The 9,652-nt window shown below is 46.6% G+C and overlaps 1 pseudogene; it reads left to right on the top strand.

Annotated features, from left to right (window-relative positions):
* Positions 1-329: 329 nt before the first annotated feature.
* LOC132225638 (melanoma antigen preferentially expressed in tumors-like) lies at positions 330-3,240 on the top strand (annotated as a pseudogene).
* The last annotated feature ends 6,412 nt before the right edge of the window (positions 3,241-9,652 follow it).

Here is a 9,652-nt window from a genome sequence, read left to right as displayed (position 1 = left end):
CATCTCTCTGGTTTCCCAGTCCTCACTGCACAGCAGAATTCCAGCTAGCCAGTGGATAGGTGCGGGAGGGGTCCAGTGGTCATCTCACCCCTCCTTGGTGCCTGGTATTTGTCCTGCCAGTGGCAGAGGAGAGGCAGGGCTGAGTGGATTTGCAACCCTAAGCAGAAACGGGGTTGGGGTAAATTGGGGGTGCTCCAGTTGTTGCCAGAGCAGTGCCTTTGGCCCTCAGCTGGTCCCTCTGAAGGGAGAAGGACCGGGGTTGCTCATGCTCAGCCTTTCAAGATGCCTTGCTCCAGGCTGTCTCCCAGGATCTCTTTCATAGCAGCTTCATGGGGATCAGCCTCCCACCTCCACGCAGACTCCTGGAACTGCCATGTCAGAGCCTGCTGCAGGATGAGCCTCGGCCAGCGCTGATCTGAAGTGGCTTCCTATGGAGCTCTTCCCAACTCTGTTCATCGAAGCCTTCATTGGGAAGCACAGCAGAGTCCTGAAGGCCATGGTGCAGGCTTGGCTCTTCCCCTGCCTCCCTCTGGGTGCCCTGATGAACCATCGGCAGCCTTACCAGGATATCTTGCAGACTGTGCTCGAGGGACTCTATGCCATGCTTGCTCAGGACACTAGACCCAGGAACGGGGGATTCAGTAGCCGGCTCGCACCCTGGGAATCTGAGCAGTTACAGCTGGGATCTGGGAGTGTGCAGGGCCAAAGGGAGAGCTGAGGCAGGCCTTGGAGCCACTGGTAGGGTCATTCTGGGAACAGGCTTCAGATATATACGGCTGATGAAAATGCCGAGGGTGACCGAAGGGACACGAGCCCACTCCTTCCTGGTGGCACATAAAGGTAGCAGGAATGGGGACCATGAAGGATCCCAATTGCACCAGGAGCAGTTGATTCCTGAGGGATGGAGTCAAAGTCCAGTGCGGTGTCTGGCCCAGCTGCCCAGATGCCTAGACTCATGGTCTTATTCCATGTTATCTTAATGCACCCCAGCATATCTCCTATTTTCTCCACAGGAGATGTAACCTGCAGGTGCTTAATTTACAGAAGAGAGTTCATCTGGAGTTCTGGATCGTGTGGGCAGGAACCAGAGCCCATGTGTGCTCACTGCTGGAGCCTGAGGCCCTGCAGCCCATGAGGAATAGGAGGAAAGTGCACAGCTTAACGGCCAGGCCAAATCCACCCTTGGCCCCCGTGGAGGTGTTAATAGACCTTTGCCTCAAGAAAGGTGTCCTTGATGAGTCCCTCAGCTACCTGATTAAGAAAGTCAGTGAGAGGAGAGGTTTGCTGCACCTTTGCTGTAAGAAGCTGAAGGTTTTTGCGATGTCGAAGCAAAACACTAACATCCTGGATATGGTGCAGCTGGACTCTGTCCAGGATTTGGAGGTAAACTGTACCTGGAAGCTGTCCACTCTGAGGAAGTTCGCTCCTTACCTGGGCCAGATGGGCAATCTGCTCCGGTTCCTGCTCACCCACGTCTTCACATCTTCTCACACCACCTTGGAGCAGGAGGAGCAGTGTGTTGGCCTGGTCACCTCTCAATTCCTCAACCTGCCCCACCTCCTGGAGCTCAATTTGGATGATGTCTCCATCCTCAGAGGCCACCTGGACGAGATCCTCAGGTGAGGGGTGGCGAGCTTTCCCTGCCAACCAGAGCGAGTCCCTTTCCATTTCAGTGCACAGTGACGGGCTCTCCTGTGTGCCGTCCCTCGGCAGTGCTAGAGTGCCTGAGCCACTAGACTGGCCACAGAGTCAGTGTCTTGTTCACCGCTCTGTCACCTTGCATGTTGTGACATAACCACCCAGACAAAGGTAGGACGTATGCACTAGGACAGAGGCTACTAAAGGGACTCCTTGCTAGGAATTGGCGTAATGGAGGCTTCGGGCCAGGGGATGGTAGCTTTGGGCATCCTTGTAAGTGGTGTTGAAGGGAAAATGATGCAATAGAACCAAGTGAGGATTGCAATGACAAGGGGAAAGCCAATCAGAAGTGAGGTTTCAGGGGTTAAGTTCCGCACTTAGAGATTTGGCCATGGCAGCCTTTCACTCCAAACCTGCCTCAGTCACCTGTCTGCCAAGGGTTACCATAGGCTCTTGCAAACAGAATGTGTGGTAAATTCAGGATTCAGGAGGGAGGCATTATGAAATGGGATAGGTGGTTTGTAGACAATACAGTGATCTAAGTTCAACAGTGATGTTGCCTGACTGTGCCCAGGTTAGTCCTTTATGCACATCTGCCAGAGGCCTCATTGGGCTAAGAGATGTTGGTGACAAGGGTTTAGGCAGTGACTGGACGGAAGCCCGAGTTTCAGGCAATTCAGGACATGTCTCCAATACTAAAATGCACTGGTTGCCTCCTGCTTCAGACCCTGGGTCAGGCTACTTTCTGAGCTCCTCCCATCTTTACCTCCCACCTTTATGTTCACAACACCTGTGTGTTTGGGCTGGGGTGTATGATGTGCTCCACTTGACGGATGAGTAAATGGAGTGTGTGAGGTTTCATCCAGTTGAATCCATCACGGAGCAGGTAACAGATGGAGAAAGATTCCACTCAAATTTGCTCTGACTTGAATGTCACTTTTCACTGTGCAACATCCTGGGTTTGATCATCATCTGGAACACTAGGCCTTGGTGACATGGGCCTCTTTACCCTGAAGGCCTGCATCATCCTCACCTGCCTCTGCCCACCAGGTCCATCTCCCACATGTAACTGTTCTATGTGTCCCCAGGTGCCTGAAGACCCCCATGGAGACCCTGTCCATCACTAACTGCCTGCTTGTTGAAAGAGACTTGAGACATCTCTCCCAGCACCTGAATGTCAGCCAGCTGAAAAGAATGAGTTTCAGTGGGCTCAACCTGACCATTATCAGTTCTTGGTCACTCCAATTGCTTTTAGAGAGAGCCTCCCCCACTCTCCAGGATCTGGTCTTGGATGAGTGTGGGATCATGGACCACCAGTTCCTGGACATCCTTCCAGCCGTGAGCCACTGCTCCCAGCTCACAACCCTAAGTTTCTGTGAAAACCCCATCTCCATGACCGTCCTGGAGGACCTGATTCGCCACGTTGTCGGGCTGAGCAAGCTGAGTTGCGTGATTTATGTGGCCCCCCTGGAGAGTTACAAGGAAACGAGAAGCAACATCAACTTGGGCCGACTTGCCCAGATGCATGCCGTACTGAAGCATATGCTGCAGGAGCTGGGGCGGCCCAGCATGGTCTGGCTCTGTGCTTACACCTGTCCTCACTGTGGATGTAGAACCTTCCATGATCCAACTCCCATTCTGTGATCCTGTTGCTTGAGTGTCTAGCTGGGTGCACATCTCATAGGCTTTACTCTGGGCACTTGGGCACTGAAGCCCAGACAAAAGTGTACCGTACAGGAACACAGCAGCCAGTTTCAGACAGCTACTCTGGGTTTGGGGGAAATGCTCACAGGGGACTGGATGGTTTCTTTGGGGAGATTTTTCCTAAGGAGTTAGAAATATGCACCTGAATCTTTCAGGCGGGAGGGATTGAGGCTTGGTTGGTAGATGCGGGGATTCCCGTTGCTTGAATGCTTGTGAATAAATGTCAGTAATAAAGTGAACTGGATGTTAACCATCTGATGTCCTCAATGACATGTCTGCCCAACTATACCACCTGCAGTTACTGGCCAAGTAAGAAGGCATGAGCATCATGATGCGCAGACACTAGGCTGGTTGAGGTTGGTTCCAGGAGATCACTTCACCATTTATCCTTTCTGGTTTGGTGGTTCTTTATGGTGCACCTGTACCTACTCACTCACCTCTGTGACTGTTCAGTGGGTCAGCGCAAACAAGGTGCATCCACATGGACTGGAACAAGTGGTTGCCACTGAGCACCACCGAGGTACAACTACTATGGGGCCATCACGGATAACTAGTCCAGTCCCTGGACTCAAACACGCCTCCCATTGGGAGCCTCCATCGCTAGCCTGTGTCCGCTCCATGGTAGAGCTTCCCTGTGCATAAGTCAGGCCCCCAGTACTGAAAGGGACTTCAGCCTGCCAGGGAGCCAGAGCCCTGGCCTCACAAGTCCATGCCTGTCATTCCCCTGGATCCAGCCCCTTCTTGAATTCAAGTTCCTATGGCCTGTAAACACATTTACATTCTTTTCAGCAAAATACTAAGCTGGCATAAACCTCTGCTTTGTTCTGTGTCCTGTCCTAAGAATAGGACATCCTTTGGTAGAGGATGGTCTAATGTTCAAAGACTTTCCCCTCATGATCCTCCTTCCCATTATTAAGGAGGTGGTAAAGCAACTCTGAGCCAGTGATAGGCCCCGGGTCTGAAGAGTGGACAACCCCAAGCCAGTTCCCGGAGAGCACTTAAGTGGACACAGGTGAAGGTCACCCCGGGGAGATGGGGATATGGAGGGCCACCCTGAGGGTCAATACAACCAAGTGAAAGAGAGATGTCCTAGTGTGCTGTTGGATCCCACAGTCAATGGACATTTTGCTGGCCAGCAAGGAACAGGCTCCCTGCCCACCTGCCACTGCATTCTGGCCCTAGGCTGTCTCAGTTTGCTCACTGAGTGGCCTGCCAGAGGAGCACCTAGTGAGAAGGCCACACATCCAGGCCCAGGGGCAGGGCTCCATTTGCCTGTATGTCTCCCTGATTGTGAGGAACTCAGTCCTGCTTTTTCTCCTTCTACTGCCTCTCATTCAATCCCAGCCACTCATGTGCTTGCTGCTCTCTGCTGGGGGTCAGCAACTTCCTAGCTTGTCACATATAGCACCTGGCCCTTCGTTCTCTTTTTATTGCCATTCCTTTCTTTTTCTTCTACCTTCCACTCTTCTAGCTTGGGCCCATCAGCCTACGAGCTCATTTTTATGTTTCTTAGTACATTTCTTATTGATTTCAGAGAGGAAGGGAAAGGGAGAGATGGATAAAACATCAAAATTGAGACAAAATCATTGGTTGACTTTCTCCTACTCATCCACCTGGGGATAGAAACATAAACTCCGGCCCCTGCTCCAACTGAGAATTGAACTATGACCTCTTGGTTCATAGGCCTACTGAGCCACTCTATCCAGGCACACTCTGCTTCTTCTAGTGGGAAGAGAAAATGCTGAAGTCTCTGTAACATTCGATGAGCTCCCCACCCCCCCAAAAAAGAGGATAAGAGAACACGGGTCAGAAAATGTATATCTCTTACAGCAAATGCTCTATTTCTCTTCCTCTCTCCTATTACATCTCCTTCTCCCTGTCCCTCTGTCTGACATGTACCTTGTCTTCCCATCCCCACCTTCATAGGAAATAGTGTCCATAATATGAATCAGAACCTCTGGAATTTGAGGAAAAGCATAAAAATTGGCAGGTTCTGAAGGAGGAAGGGCAAAGGTAAAACATCCTGTGGTCTGGGTGTTAATTCCTCCAAACATAGAGCTCATGCCCATTACCTTGTGGGGAGATTCACCTGTGGGGCCAACTTATGTAAAGCTCTTGTCAGCATGTCCTCCTCTGGAATTGCCCACTGTTATTAGCATTAATAGTATTTATTAATCACCAGGTGAAAAATAAGGAAGAAAATAAAAGTCAGTGCACCCTGGCCAGTGTTTCTGGGCATTGTCCTGTGCACCAGAAAGTTAACCCATTTGATTTCTGGCCAGGGCACATGTCCAGGTTGCAGGTTCAGTCTCCAGGCATCCAACATCGTTTCTCTCTCACAGGAATGCATGTTTCTGTGTCTGTCTCACTCCATTCACCTCTCTCTAAAGAATCAATTTTAAAAACCCACCATATTAAGACAAAACAAAAGGAAACTCATTGTTGCATGTTGCCTCTAAAACAGAGTGTCCTGCACTTGACGCTTTATTTGTTCTGTAGACCACAACTGAGACATAAAGCAAAATATTGGAATCTGGACTTTTCCATGAAAATATTCAGAAAAGCATAGTATCAAGGCAATGAGTCTTAGAAAGCTTAGACAGTGACCGCATCTGTGAAGATGGGCACAGAATGGGCCTGGATAGGAGGTGACTGCTGGTGCACAAGCATCTTGTACATGAAGGCCCTATGGGCAGGGTCTCTAGGCCATCAGAAAGCAAGAGGGGAGAGTAAGGCACATATAGTAGGTTCCTTACTACTAGATTGTACCCCAGAGTCCACCAATCTGCACAGCAGTAAGGCAGGCTGGATACAGGGCAGCTGGAGCACACGGATGTCAAAGGGAAGACTGAATAAAGAAGAGCCAAAGCATGGGCTGCTTGTCTCAGTGGATGAGTTTTGACCTGTGAACCAGGAGGTCGGTTCAATTCCCAGGCTGGGACATGTCCCCTTTGTGAGCCCTTTGCCCAGTAGGTGTCTTGTAGGAAGCAGCCAATCAAGGATTCTCACTCACCATTGATGGTTGTTTTTTTTTTTTTTTAATTTCATTGCTTAAAGTATTACAAAGTGTATTACATATGTGTCCCTTTTCCCCCCGCCCTTGACAATCCCCTGGCCTCCCGTATCCCCCAATATCTTATGTCCATTGGTTATGCTTATATGCATGCATACAAGTGCTTGGGTTGATCTCTTACCCCCCTCCCTCCTGCCCCCCAACCCTCCTCGGCCTTCCCGCTGCAGGTTGACAATCTTTTTGAGGCAGCTCTGCCTCTCTATCTATTATTGTTCATAAGTTTATAATGGTCTTTATTATCCATGAATGAGTGAGATCATGTGGTATTTTTCCTTCATTGACTGGCATATTTTACTTAGCATAATACTCTCCACTTCCATCCATGCCATTGCAAATGGTAAGTTTTCCTTCTTTTTTAAAGCAGCATAGTATTCCATCATGTAGATGTACCACAGTTTTCTAATCCAATCATCTACTGATGGGCACTTAGGCTGTTTCCAGATCATAGCTATGGTGAATTGTGCTGCTATGAACATAAGGGTGCATATATCCTTTCTGATTGGTGGTTCTTATAGAGGGCTGCCTGGGAGGCATCTAGGCATTTTCTTATAATTATTGTCAATTGAACTCAGAGCACAGGCAGAGCCAAGCCCTGGGAACATGCTTCCCCAATAAGGGTGGACATGTTAATCAGGCAGGGGCGGAACTAGATATGTAAATCTAGGCCTTTAAAATAAACCTGCTGTGTGGCTCAGCCCGTTTTTTGCCGCCTCTCCATCAGAGAGGATGGCGCCCACCTGGCCCCAGCTTAAACTCTATTTCTGCGTCTTGGTCTTTCTTTAATTTCTTAATCCCCAGCTCCTCCACTCAGCAAATGGACTGTTTCCTTTTCCATGCGGGACATGGAGAAGAGAGAAACAGCCCCCCACATTTGGCGCCCCCGAACAGGGACTGAGTACGGAGGCAAGAGAAGAAAGCGAGGGGGTCACTCCCAGAAGCGTGTGCACACAGATTCAAAGGAATAAGGTAAGGGGAGTGTATTGTTGTGAATTGATATGAAATAGCTAGGTGTAAAACGTGGGCAATCCTCCAAAAAATGCTTTAAACTATGCTCTGTTAATTATAGTCAAATTCTTGATTTCTTTCTTAAGCTTTGTTGATGAAACCTGTGAAAAGGTTAGAAAGCAGTTGTGTGACCAATACTCAGCAAAAAGTCCAGAGGAAATTCCTATTTTAATCGGTGATGGTCTTGATTCAGCACAGGAGAGTTTAAGAATGTCTAAGTGGGGTGCAGCCATGGCCTTACAGTCTGGAGTGGAATGGCACGAGTCTCTGAGAATACCATCTGCACCTCCTCTGCCTCCACGTGTAAACTACTTGTAACCAAGTAGAAAAGGATTAAAGGAATTTCTCAGCAACTGCCGATGATTCTTTATCTTAAAAAATCTTTTCTTTCCTTAAAAAAAAATAAATAAAAATTGAAAAATAAAGTAAAAAGAGTAAATGCCAGATCATTTCTGAATCTTCCCCTAAGAAACGAGGTGGGGGAAGCTCACGCGGTCATCCAATATGGACGTCACTCCCCAAGAAAGCCACTTCTTCGCCTCATCTTCGCCATCTTTATCCTTTTTTTCCAGCTAATGACTTAAAAGCTTTTACAAATTCATAAATGCATCTGGGATTTCTGTGCACATGTAAAGGGAAAAGGCCAGTTTAAAAACGAGTGCGCATAGTTTTGAGCTGATCTTGACCTTTTGCTGTGTACAGAATAAAAACCTGAGACTGTTTTGGCCTTAAAAATGGTGGAGATGAACCTAAGAAAGAAATACAGGCTGGTTTCTCAAGGCAATTTTAAGTAGCTCTTTTGAAATTTCTTGACTTCCCCAGCAGGAAAATTGTGACCATTTTGAAATTTAGCAGTTATGCCAGGCTTATTGGCTGGAAACTTAAAACTTTTAAGTTCAAATCATATAAAAGTATTGAGATTTATAATACTGAAATGTTGATCTGTGTATGCCTAATATGAAGTCTAGATGATAGAAGTTAATCTATTAATTGAAAATGCTTTATATTTTATTTGAAATGTATCCTTAAATGTAAAAGTCTCTTTTCTTGCCATTGAAAAAGTTTAAAGCTACATACTTTTTTTAATGGAAGGAGGGGTAGACACGCCCTTCCCCTAGCATGTAGGTAATCCAATTCCCGCCAGCAGCCATCTTTAGGAATGTTAATTTGCATTTCAATGGCTACACCTTTTGCTAGCAACCTTCCCAGAAAAGGTCAAGCGGCCAAAAGGTGGCTCCTTTGAAATCAGTTTTCCACCAGTAGTCATTTTGTTAATACCTACAAGTTCGCTTCTCAGTTTCCCCATGCAGAAAAAACATGGTTTAAAGTTAATTATTAGATTTTAAAATTTATTCTTAAAAATATAAAAGTGTAGCTAATCAAAGAACTGCTAACATTTGAATTGTAAGCTCTGAAAGTTTAAAGTGCAAATTGAATCGGGAGAAATTAATTAAATATCTAATGTATAACTTGTTTTTGAAAAAATAAAATGTGTTTTCTCTTAAATAATTAGGAATTCAAAATATGTTACTTCTTGGTCTGATTTAAAAATGAGGATTAATTTTATGAACTCAACTGAAAAATTTTTAATACAAAAACCAGTTTAAATTTGATTGATATTCTTTAAGATAATTATAAAGGGTATAAACAGCTAATGAGATTTCTGTTTGTCTACAATATAATGTTGGTCATCTATCCTTTAGGGGTTTTGGTTTGCTCTGTCAAAGAACAGTGTAGACAGCCGCCACTTTGAGCTGCCTGACTTGGCAGCCGCCATGTTGGCCGCATGGCCTGCCGCTCCCCTGGGGGCCGCCATCTTGAAACAGCAAAGGCCCCGCCCACCCTCTGACTTAGCCAATCACAATAGGAATGTCTGCTCACTGAGGCAGGATGGGATTTCAGGGGTGGAGCTTTAAGGAGGAATTTTACTACGGAAATGTGGATGGGGCAAAAGGTGTGCTTGCCTCTCGAATTTATTTAATACTATTTTTAAGAAAATATTTTTAATACTTAATAAATTAGCAATCACGGTCTTAATATAATTTCAGTGGTATGATAGACTAATGTTTTGAGCAGTTGGCTTTATAAAGGCCAACAATAGAGCTCGTATTCCTTAAAAGGCTAAGTCATTTTTCTAATCTCTTAAATCTAGAAAACCCGGCTTTCCTTAAACTAAGGACAATTTTCCCTCCCTAAACAAAAGTTAAGTAGCTTACATATATATATAATTTG

Source organism: Myotis daubentonii, chromosome Y, assembly GCF_963259705.1.
Source record: "Myotis daubentonii chromosome Y, mMyoDau2.1, whole genome shotgun sequence".
Classification (NCBI taxonomy): domain Eukaryota; kingdom Metazoa; phylum Chordata; class Mammalia; order Chiroptera; family Vespertilionidae; genus Myotis; species Myotis daubentonii.
The sequence above is the reverse complement of the archived record's forward strand: the minus strand, read 5'-3'. Positions and strand labels throughout refer to the sequence as shown.